General features: G+C 44.4%; 1 protein-coding gene across 1 annotated transcript in view; it reads right to left on the bottom strand.

Moving 5' to 3' along the window:
• The window catches only part of BACE1 (beta-secretase 1), a 134,840-nt gene that overhangs the window by 83,482 nt on the left and 38,347 nt on the right, over window positions 1-13,011 (bottom strand). The window lies entirely within an intron of this gene.

Here is a 13,011-nt window from a genome sequence, read left to right as displayed (position 1 = left end):
CAACTTTTTAACTGTATATTTAAGTATTTTGCTTGTGATAGATTTTGTACAATGTTATATTTACGGTTTGTATATATTTATGTCATTTACAGCCCTAAAGAAGTTAATTGAAGGAAATGCACCAGCAGTGTGCAGTTTTAAAAGAAACTATGAAATGTACCCAATTAAGAAGAGATATGGAAATCAATAGACTATTGTGAATATATTAGATGAGATTGAGTATATCTGTTTTGAGTGCCCCCTAATCCGGAATTCCTCTTTAGGAGTATGAAGCACTGTATAAATATAACAATAATACAACATAATCCAACCCTACAGCGGTGCAAGACTAAATTAATGGCAATACAGAGATAGGCAAATATCTATTTACAAAACCTATCCCTGCCTTTTATTAATGTCAGACTTTTCTTAGACCCTAAGCCTGAGGAATTCTATCAAGATAAAGTGCTAAGATATAAATGCAAAACATGCAGTAATTGGAATGGTAAACACATATACCACTCGTTAGGCTTCAATCAGAGGTGATGAAATCTGGAGAAGTTAATTATGTAACAAATTAAATACCAACACCGGGGTAGTGGTAGTTAGGTGGAGTGGTGTGGCTCACTGGTTAGAGGCAGCAGACCCAGAAGCAGAGAACGGCCCGGGACCAGGGTTCAATTCCCGACGCGGCAGGGTCGTGGACCAGGGTCAGCGGACTCGATAATTCTCGCTTCCGTGCCTACTCTAACCAGGGTGATTCAGAAAAGGGGGTGGTGATGAACAGAGTGTCTGAATTAAGCAGACCACTCTTACCCAGTCCAAAGATCAGGGCTTGATCCATCACCGTTTTTTAGCTCACTGCACCATCCCAGCTCAGAACCTGGCTACATGCAAATTAGTCTGTTCCTGTCCCCGTGCATGATGGGAACAGGGCAAACCAAACTACCAAGCCAATTCTTATACTAGGAAGGAAACAAGCTTCCGGGGACCGGTTTCTGGCATTTCAGCCGTCATCGGCCCGGCTTGCTTGAATCCTGATGGTGCAATGAGCAAGGGACTCACATCTGAGTATACCCTTCCACGCTTATGGTGGACAAAATGATTCAGAAAAGATGGTGGTGATGAACAGAGTGTCTGAATAAAGCAGACCACTCTTACCCAGTCCAAAGATCAGGGCTTGATCCATCACCAATTTTTAGCTCACTGCACCATCCCAGCTCAGAACCTGGCTACATGCAAATTAGTCTGTTCCTGTCCCCGTGCATGATGGGAACAGGGCAAACCAAACTACCAAGCCAATTCTTATACTGGGAAGGAAACAAGCTTCCGGGGACCGGTTTCTGGCATTTCAGCCGTCATCGGCCCGGCTTGCTTGAATCCTGATGGTGCAATGAGCAAGGGACTCACATCTGAGTATACCCTTTTGGCCACTATAGGTGTGGCAGGGTATACTCAGACATGAGTCCCTTTCTCACTGCACCATCAGGATTCAAGCAAGCCGGGCCGAAGACGGCGGAATTGCCAGAAACCGGTCCCCGGTAGCTTGTCTCCTTTCTGGTGAAGAATTGGCTTGGTAGTTTAGTCTGCCCTGTTCCCATGATGCACTGGGCCAGGGACAGACTGATTTGCATATAGCCAGGTTCTGAGCTGGGATGGTGCAGTGAGATAAATAACGGTGATGGATCAAACCCTGATCTTTGGACTGGGTAAGAGTGGTCTGCTTAATTCAGACACTCTGTTCATCACCACCCCCTTTTCAGAATCGTTTTTGGCCACTATAGGTGTGGCAGGGTATACTCAGACATGAGTCCCTTTCTCACTGCACCATCAGGATTCAAGCCAGCCGGGCCGAAGACGGCTGAATTGCCAGAAACCGGTCGCCGGTAGCTTGTCTCCTTTCTGGTGAAGAATTGGCTTGGTAGTTTAGTCTGCTCTGTTCCCATGATGCACTGGGCCAGGGACAGACTGATTTGCATATAGCCAGGTTCTGAGCTGGGATGGTGCAGTGAGATAAATAACGGTGATGGATCAAGCCCTGATCTTTGGACTGGGTAAGAGTGGTCTGCTTAATTCAGACACTCTGTTCATCACCACCCCCTTTTCTGAATCGTTTTTGGCCACTATAGGTGTGGCAGGGTATACTCAGACATGAGTCCCTTTCTCACTGCACCATCAGGATTCAAGCAAGCCGGGCCGAAGACGGCTGAATTGCCAGAAACCGGTCCCCGGTAGCTTGTCTCCTTTCTGGTGAAGAATTGGCTTGGTAGTTTAGTCTGCCCTGTTCCCATGATGCACTGGGCCAGGGACAGACTGATTTGCATATAGCCAGATTCTGAGCTGGGATGGTGCAGTGAGATAAATAACGGTGATGGATCAAGCCCTGATCTTTGGACTGGGTAAGAGTGGTCTGCTTAATTCAGACACTCTGTTCATCACCACCCCCTTTTCTGAATCGTTTTTGGCCACTATAGGTGTGGCAGGGTATACTCAGACATGAGTCCCTTTCTCACTGCACCATCAGGATTCAAGCAAGCCGGGCCGAAGACGGCTGATTTGCCAGAAACCGGTCCCTGGTAGCTTGTCTCCTTTCTGGTGAAGAATTGGCTTGGTAGTTTAGTCTGCCCTGTTCCCATGATGCACTGGGCCAGGGACAGACTGATTTGCATATAGCCAGGTTCTGAGCTGGGATGGTGCAGTGAGATAAATAACGGTGATGGATCATGCCCTGATCTTTGGACTGGGTAAGAGTGGTCTGCTTAATTCAGACACTCTGTTCATCACCACCCCCTTTCCTACTCTAACCAGGGATCACACTCGGCAACTCTGGGCATTAGCTTGCCTCATCTCTACAACGGCCTCCCACATTCACCGGGGATGCCTGGTTTCACCTTGGAGATACCCAGTAGGGACCATCTCACAGGGATAGCCAGGACGGGTTCCCCAGCGGTCTACAGCGCCACGACGCCTCAGGGCAGCAGTGCGCTTTACAAGACACATTACATTACATTACATTACAATGTGCACTAACTTTCACCCAAACTGTACATAACCTAGAACCATGGCCTTAGTCCCCAAGTTTGCCTTTGCACTTCTATCACGATGCTATCCATACAGGTACATAGCTTACAATATATTAGTCTCAGTTTGGGGCCACCAAGCCCACCTAGATTGCCCATTTTTCTAACTTCTGTAACTTCAAAGCTCTAATAAATCACCCCCTCTGCCTTTTCCCTGACAATAGTGTTATATATTATACACAGAGGAAGAAGGGTTGGGGAGTGAGGCGTGTATGTTTGTGGTTGCGAGAGTGGCAGAGCCCATCCATGCTGACCATTTTCTTGGAGTCACCAGTTCAGTCTTTGTTCATAGATGATAATGATACACAAAAAGAAAACCAGACTCGACTGATATGTCAAATGCCCAGCTTACAATAACCTTGTACACCATGCTTAGGTGGATATTAGGAGGACATTAGCACCTGCCCTATTTTAAAGATTCCCACATGCCTGGAAGAGATTTCTGTGCTGTGAGAGCAGCTGTTGGCTTGCTGAGCGGGCACCATTATTAAAGTATCCACTTGGAAAACTTTGCACTGAGGAAAAACCATCTCAAAGATAGAATTTTTTTCTCAGTAAACTCACAGCCTGACACACAGGGAGTTTTCTTCCAGAGTCTAGGGGCCACCTCACATTTTCCCAGCCTGTACCTACCATGCCCTGGCACAGTTACGCCCCTTCTTTTTTGTTGCTTTCTCTATTTGGAATGCTCATAGTCTTGACCTGTGCAAAATAGTGGATCATTCTATGTTTAGGGATGCTACTAAAATTAATCTACTTTAATGATTATCTTCAAAGGTTTTCTGATGTTGTTGGTTCAGCTTCAAGATGCCTTAGGGTGTTCAATGCACTTTATAAGTAACAACTCAACACATATCTTGCTTGTATATGTATTTAATACATTTGTGAATGGCTGAAATAGTGTGTTGTGCCTCCTGCCCTTTGGTGGTGAGGCAGTGTCACCTGAGGGATAACTCAGGCGTGTGGCACCTGATCTGTATGTAGACAGAGACAGCACAGATATGTGAAGCCTGAACATAAAATGCATTTCTAACCAGAGGCATTCCTCTGCCTCCAAAACCAAACGCTTCTATGATCAGTTTCTCAGAGCGTATTGTTACACAGGTGTAGAATTCACTTTAACATACCGCTACAGTATTTTTCCTCCGGGGTGGTGACTCTGCAAACAAAGCATACCCACACTACCCTTGTGTTGCCATAGCTTCGCTGTGTCCTGTTTCTTCAAACTAGTGTAGTTTTGCAGCAAAATTTCCATGCAACCTTATTCCCTGTCAAACTAAGACTGGGTCTGTCATAAGAAGCAGTACTCTGATACTGGGCATATCAAGCTACCAATACACATGTGTTGTGCACAATGAAAACACTACTTTGTACACTACTTGTTCCAGTGTTACAATGACAAACTGGTTACCATGTTGTCTCTCTTGTTCTCCATTAAAGGCTGCCCCTTTCTCTGTCAATGCCTTGCTAATGGCTGGAATTAGTATACACCTTTAGGAACAACCAACATTGAGAATGACATTCTTCTCAAAAGAATTTTGGAGAAGGTTGAAACAAACATTGCATTTTATACTACACATTACGCCTGAAGGATTTAAAAACAACATTGATATTTTGGTAGATTTTGGCCCTTTATGTGCTGGGGGCTTCAGAAAGGAAAGCATGTGTTTTGAGTATTGTAACATATACTATGAAAAGGCACAATTTCAGTTTCTGTTGTGTGAACTCTGCAGGGTATAGACCACTACCAACATATTTTGTATATTCCAGAGCTTGAAAGAATACTTGTATCCTTTGTATACTAGGACACCATTTGCGGCAAAGTTATTTCAAGGCAACCACCTTTTTACCAGTTCTTCAGGCCCGTGGCTTAGTTCACGGATATAGCATATGAGAACTGCTCAATGTGATATGCTATTTTATTTTGGTTAAGGATAGCGCAGATTCCCGTCAGAGTAATTAAAAGGTGGTGATACTGGCAACTGATTGACACTCATTCAACCTCAGGAGGAATAGAATATGCATTTGGAATGAAACACATAATTCAGGTGTGTTACCTACTAAGCTCAATATTCTCAGACCTGCGTGTAAGTGCGCCCTCAAACAAGCATATGTTGCAACAACCCGATAAGCAGACTGAAAATGTACCCGAGGGGAAAGGTCAAGCAGGAGCATCTTTATGAAGAGGGAATTACAGTTATATCATGAGTTCACTATAATTTCACAGAACGAATTCTCAAAAAAGTTGTTACCTTGAAATAGCTTTGAACAAACTGGTTTTAAAGTGATTTGTATTGAAATATGCAGAAGCTATTTTTATTTGTCAAATCACTCCTTACTCTTTGTAAAGATCTCGGCCAGGGCCTACCAATATTTTCTAATCCACTAAAACATGTTTGTCGTAATTCTATTTTCCCTCATCATCCACATGCACTCCTGAAGTGACACCTCTGAATTCCCCAACATCCATATGAATATGAAGTGGCATCCCTGGACACCACTGTTTTTCCCATCATCCATCTACACAGGAATTACATCAATTCCTGCCTTTTCTCTGCTTGAATTAACTCTTCAGGGCGACCTGTCACCCAGGAGTCAACAACCTAGGATGCACACAGATCAGGGTATTGCCTGTTAGGGCCAGAATGCCTATTCCACTGAAATTACAGCGTAAGATACAATCATATGCCTCGCCAACAAACGTATATTGCCAATCCAGATGTAGACCACCCCGGCACTCACACAGCATTTGCACAACACATAGACCAACCTTGTACACATCCCACTAACTACCACACAATCTCAAACTACAGAACACACATTCCAACTGATGATCATCAACGCACGCTCTGCAGTACTAGATGCCCCAGACACTGCAGACCTCATCACCTATTACAATCTTGGTGCCCTCTTTGTCACAGAAACATGGTTCACTCCCGCACCTTCTAGACGTCCTTCTTACCACAGGCTATAACATCCATCAAGTTAACAGCACACATTGGAGGGGTGGTGCCCTCCCTGTCAACCATAAGCCCTTCTGGTCTTGTATCTGAGGCAAGCAAGTAACGCATTTCCATGGAGTTGTTGATATGCCATTTCCCACTCTTTGCAACTCAGACCTCCATCTTCCATCGCATCAAGAGGCCTCCCGGGCAAAACAAGGATGTCAATTATGAATTTTCAAACCTTCTCACCACCTCGCCCATCCTACATGCCCACTCCACGCTCTTGGGTGACTTCAACTTCCCAAACTATACAGGCAAAAAGAAAAAAAAAACAAGGGACACCTTCTTCAACCTCATTGTTACACTCAACGTGGTACAGCATGTAACATACCCAACACACTCCAAAGGTTGCTTCATCGACCTTGTCTTCTCAACATCCCCAATAAACCAATGCAAATCACCCATACCACTGGACTGGACCAACCAATTTGCCATCCCTATTTCCAAGCTTAGTGTCTTACCAACAAACCAATCTGTGAAAAGGAACAAGGGAACCCTGCAACTCGGAAGGGACCAAGGGTGGTAATATATTACTAGAAACAGCGGTCCCTGTCACAGGACGTATAATGTTATAACCACAAAACTGTAATCAGCGTTGGGTGTACAATTGTCCCAATGGACCTTATTTAGTTTATTTTGCTTATTCAATAAACATGAAAGAACATACAATAACATAAAGTGAGCAAAAAGTGAAGGGGTTCTGGAAATCAAAAGATTTCCTGACCTCAGACATGTTCAGTGCTAGAGAATACAGTAGTCACGATAGTGAAAACACATCATGTACTCCACAACAATCGGGAATTAAGAGTTGGAGTTAAGATGCTGTTGTCAATGACGTTTCGATCCCCAACAAGGGATATGGGATCATCATCAGGACAGGTCAATCTAAATGCCTGAGAGGTCGCTGAGGGTCTAAGCTGTAGACCGCAATACTAGTTAATTTGGGGGACGATGCCCCACCAAGGCAAGCTGGGGACCACAGTCACAGTGGCCGGGGGGGCAATGCCCCGCCAGTGGATCCTAGTATACACGGGGTGTGAGATATGTTGTAGGGGCTGCCTCCGTGGCCGATAGTGGAGGCGTTGAGTTTCGTGCCAAGCTAATGGTCTCAAGGCTCGAAATGGAGTGCGATGTGAGAAATGCCTATGGCGAACTCAAACAACAAACCGAGGCTAACACAAAAGAGAATATCAATCCTTCAGAACCTTCAAGGACTTTTCAATAGACAACATAATGCTTGAACTCATCTCTCACCCTATCAACTCCACTTTCAGTGCCAACACTCTTCTAAACAACTACTACAATTTTTGGAAAGCTATGTGAATATGAAAATGCCTTAATTACAACATGCAAGTGCATCAGCACCCTGGCATTCCAAATACCCTTCCGACAATAAATGATCACTCCACAGAAGGAAAGAAAGTACAAGAAAAAACGAACTCCTGATGACTCCTCTTGGTACTGAAGTACCTCCACACAACACGTAGACAGCTCATCGCATCAGACTAAGCAAAGTACCATACTAACACCATCAAAAAAGCCACCAACAGAAGCAGAATGCTGTTCAAGACAAATAAACACCGCAACAACCATCTTTCGGGCTCGCCTATTCCTCCCCCACTTGCTCTTTCCCACTGAATTCCGCAATGTTGGGCCTTCACAGACCTATCTCTCCCAGATTTCGCTGACATATCCAACTCCCTCCAATTGATATCATCTTACGAAGATGATATCTTATCATTGTCCTTTATCAAACCTCTCTCTGGAGAGGCTCTCTTACCTCTATTTCACATTGCTAATGACTCCCTCCTTTAAGGCAACTTCACAGAAGCTCTTAAGACTGACCAGATCATCCCACTCCTAAAGAAAACTATACTAGATCCTGAATACCTTGCAAACTACTGGACCATCATTCCGCTATTATTCATTGGCAAGAACATACAAAAAGCAGTCTGTGTTCAACTCTAAGACCACATCAATGCTAACCATCTCCTGCACGACTACCAGTCGGGCTTAAGATCACGCTACAGCATATAAACTGCTATGCTACAAATCTTAGACAACATCCTATTAACCACAGATGAAGATGATTGCTGCCTTCAGATACTACTGGGCCTCTCAGTAGCCTTCATCACCTAGGCACCCTAGAATCTGGATTGGGATTCACTGGCAAAGTCCTTCCCTGGTTCTAAGCCTATCTTTCCAAAAATCACCAGTTTGTTCACATGGGCACAATCAGGTCACAAAAGATCCCTTTCACCTATGGAGTTCCCAAGGGCATCATAGTATCTCCTGTGATTTTCAACAGATACATGGTGCCGCCTGGCGCTCTTCTCACAGATAACAGTACCAAGATTCACCAATATGCCGATAATACGCAACTCTATTTGAGAGTCCCCTCTACTTCAGACATCCAAAACTTCAAGAACTGCTTGAAAATTCTACAGACCTGGATGACCAGTAAAAATCCGGCTCAGTGATATGAACCTTTGTGACTTCGAACCTCAACTTTCACTGAATGCCAAGTCCCTTGAGTCCACCCTGGACACCAGTCTTACTCTCTAGGAACACATCGCCAAAAAATGCAAAAAACTATTGTTACCAGCTCTCTTATAAAAAGAGTCACACCATTTCCCTCCATAAAACCACTTCAGAACTGCTATTCAAGCCCCTCTATGCTCTCGTCTTGATAGTGATAATGCCTTACCCCATGGCCTTCCAGGCTCCTCACTGGCACCCTTTAGGGGCATCCTACAAGTTGCAGCACGTCTCATTCATGGCTTGAAGAAATATGATCACATCACCCCTATCCTGCTGGAACTCCATTGTCCCCCCTTGCCAGCCCGCACTATCTTCACAACCAGCTACATCATTTACAAAGCTGTCACAACCAGCACACCCTGCTGTCTTGCAGACATGCTCATCATCTCTGGTTAATCCCTGCAAACACGCAGCCAGGACACCATCAGTCTGCAGGCTAAGAAGTATAAAAAGAAAAAACAAGACAGCAGGTCTTTTCCATCTATGACCCAGGATATGAAGCAACAACTCCATATCTATCAGGACTGCCCCAACGACACTCCAATTTCGGAATGAATAGATCCCTCACCTCTTTAGAGAACACCACCTCACAATGCATTAACCATCCACAACTCGCTTCCTCTCCTCTGAATCGCTATGCTTGCCTTTGACCATGTACAGCACTGTGCTGACTTTCAGCTAGGCGCAAATAACGCACCCGGCACATTTAATCTCGAGCATCCCCTATGGGGAGATGCTCCGTTTGCGCCAAGTGTGCAGCAACCCCATAGACCTTAAATTGGCTCAAGAGGACAGTATGAAACGTTTTTTGGAACGAGGATACTCTGGACAGGTGATTCGTAAAGCCATAGAAAAATCTATGATGCAAACTAGGGAGGAGCTCCTGACTAGGACTGTGGATCAGTCATTAGTTGGAAGTGGGGAGACCAAGAATAAGATGGATTCGGAAAAGAACAAGTTCCGCATCATAACAGGGTACAGTAGGCAACACAATGAGTTATATAAAATCATGAACAAACATTGGCCTTTAGTTACCAGTGATTCTATCATTGGAAGCACCCTACCCAAAAAAGTTTCCCTTACATTCAGCAAGGCTCCCTCACTTTGTGACAAAATAGTTGACACCAGTCCAGAACCTATCAACAAAACGTCTTGGTGGCAACATAATAAAGGATAAAGTCGCTTTAAGACCTGTAAGGCGTGCGCCCATGGGGAAAACACAAAAACATTCATGGACGGTTTCACTGATCATTCTCATCCCATCACACAGGTCTTGACCTGTAAAACCGAATTTGCGGTTTATGTTCTTCAATGCCTCTGTCCACTGATATATGTGGGCAGCACAAAGCATGCTGTACACAAGCGCATTTTACAGCATTTACGTGCGATCACCAATGGTGATACCACATACCCAGTGGCCCGACATTTCAGGGAGACCCATCAGAGCAAAAACAGCTTGCTGAAATACTGGGTGATTGATTCAGTACTAGCCAGTAGAAGGGGTGGAGACAGAGAGAGCAAGTTGAGAAGGCTTGAAACTAAATATATCCTGTTGCTCAACACTAAGAGTCCTGGGGGATTGAATGTAACGGAGGACCTTTACACATGCTTACCTTGATGAATTTTATACTAATACACTGTTGATAGGTCATCCGGAGTATTTTTGTACTTTTATCCCGGCTGGGAGACATAGATGTAGCATACAATTTATAAATCCTTGGTTTTGAATCTGACGTTGATCTGTACTTGCTGCTATTTGATTATGAATTTATTTTTAACATTTGATGGGTATGGCTGGATATAGGTAGACTAGACGGGTCCTAGTTCCCTGACAGTCTCATATATCAAACCTGCTATGCACTTAACTCATGGTGATAATTATTTCTAACGTAGTGACATTTGATAGAAGGTATCTGTAGACAGAGGGTTTTTGATAATCTAACTACTATGCTTTATTTTATCATCATCTTATCTATATAGGACTGAATATTTGACTTTATTATGAATTTTCACCATGTTTTAAAGTATATGTGGTTATTGTTATGTATGAATTTAGATGTACATTATACAGTATTCCAGAGAGAGGGACCTTCAGAAGGATAAGTTCCCCTTATGCTGGTAGTAGCAAATCTTTGCACTATTATGCGGTATTTTGCACATTGCGAGTTTTGCACTATTGCTAGTTATTGCACATTCAAATGTGCACTAATGCAGGTTTTGCACACATGAAAACAACATGCACTTGCACTTTATTGTATAACAGCCTACTGAGAATACTGTAATACAAACTTGGGTATTTTACCGTTATTAGATAATACAAGTCCCATCATACTAAAAGTGATGATATATAGATTTTGTTTGATTACCTCTGTTTAACATCTAATTGATGGTTTGTTTGGGCAACAATTTGGTATTTTACCGTAATTCTACTACCCAAATCAGTGTCTGTATTTTTCCAAAACGCTTTATAAAGACTTGCCAGTATGTTTTCTATGTCCACTACAATGTAACACTACCCTCTCATGTGACAATTATCATCCAATCACTGGCAGTATATAATGGTGTTTCTCTTAGTTGAACATTGTCATGTGAACAAGGCTCTTGCGAGCCGAAACGTCATGAGACTTCTACTGCACCTGAAATAAAACTTGGAGCACTACAACTGGTCCGTGTCCGTTGGCTTTCTTCCTGGCTGAAGTTGGTCCAGAGCGCGAGAGAATTAACGGTGTGTTCGAGATATATATATATATATATATATATATATATACACACACACACACACCATATCAGGTTTGACCAGTATGTTTAAAAAATACACTTTATCACCTGTAGAAGTGCAGCGATCCAACATCCAAGCGCAAACTTGGTAACGTTAAATGGGCAGTCGGTGGAAAACAAACTAGGTTATAGAATCTGTATTTGCTGTGAAAAAGTAAAATTAAATACACTTTATCACCTGTAGAAGTGCAGCGATCCAACATCCAAGCGCAAACTTGGTAACGTTAAATGGGCAGTCGGTGGAAAACAAACTAGGTTATAGAATCTGCATTTGCTGTGGAAAAGTAAAATTAAATACTTCTGAATTTATATTGTGGATTGTTAAATTAACGCGTTCTTAATTTTGACCTTTTGCGTACGGTAAACTGAATTCAACTTGCAGCTGCCCCGCATCCTCATCTCTGGGTGTCATTACTTCCATCTTGTCATATAGCACCGTTAGCAGGGTTGCGGCCTAACGCAGCAGCAAACTGCTGGGATTTGCCACCCGCAATGTCTTTTGTGGCAGACACACTCTCACACAATCACAAGTGCAGGAGCGGGAGCCCGTGGGGGGGGGGTCCTCTCATTCCATGGCTGGAACGACTAATCCACTCCGATGAGACTAAGGGATCTCTGGAGAGGGAGGGGAGGTCCTTTTTAATTCCTCAGGATATCACAAGCAGGCCGTGTGTAGGGTCACCTTACTGGGATTTGGATTAAAAAAAAGAGAGGCGCGTATTTGGAGCAAATCCAGGCGTCGCCTAACTGACCACTGGTAAATATCAGAGGCCAAGGCTTTAAGTGGGCCAAGTTCTGCCCATACTCAGCACCAGCTGTTCTAAAAAGCAGGTGCTGAGACAGGTCCCTATCGGGCCCATTTTTGCCCTCCCCCTCAGGGTGAAAAAAAATCGTAACTCTACTGCAGTGCCGCCATTCTATGTCAGGACCGGAGGCTTCGGATTATGCCATTCTTTCATCGCTTTATTCTCTACAGCAGCAAGAAAATATAACACAACTACTTTTCCCATGAACATTTGGGGGAAAGAATAAAGTCAAACAAGAGTCCTATTACAGTGTCCATGTACAGGTGTCTCCCATCATGCTCCACTGTACTTGTCTCCTCCTCTTTCTTCGCTGCTCGCAGCAAGTTAAGTTGGATTTTTCCTTCTCTCCTGGGTTTTGGGTTTCTGTGTGGTGCCTTTGGCCTTTGGGCCGGGTGTTGGGTTTCTGTTCTTTCTCCACAGATTCCCTTGATTGGTCGCGGGACGCCTAGTGCGCTCCTTACGCGACCTTTGCCCAGTAGTGTGCGGTGTGGTGGCGCGGCCACCAGGGGCCGGTGTCTCGTTTGCTGAAGGGGCGCTCCCAGAAGCTTCTGGAGTGTTCTGGCGCGCTCCTGTCACCAGCGGACCCGTGCCTAGCCTCCCGGCTCTGACACCCTGCGGGGTAGCAATTAGGTTTTCCCTTGCTTCTGAACGCCCTTTGGGTTGTACTCTTGACGAACACCCTACGGGGTCGTAATCGCGCTGTGGGGACGCTTTGCCGGGAGGCGCCCCGAGACTCTGTGGGCTGCAGCGTTCCCAGGGCTTTGCCCGTTCATTGTGTGCCTCTGGCCACCCATATCGCTGGGACTCCCCAGACTATAGAGC

This window comes from Lissotriton vulgaris, chromosome 2_1, assembly GCF_964263255.1.
Source record: "Lissotriton vulgaris chromosome 2_1, aLisVul1.2, whole genome shotgun sequence".
NCBI classification, from domain to species: domain Eukaryota; kingdom Metazoa; phylum Chordata; class Amphibia; order Caudata; family Salamandridae; genus Lissotriton; species Lissotriton vulgaris.
The sequence above is the reverse complement of the archived record's forward strand: the minus strand, read 5'-3'. Positions and strand labels throughout refer to the sequence as shown.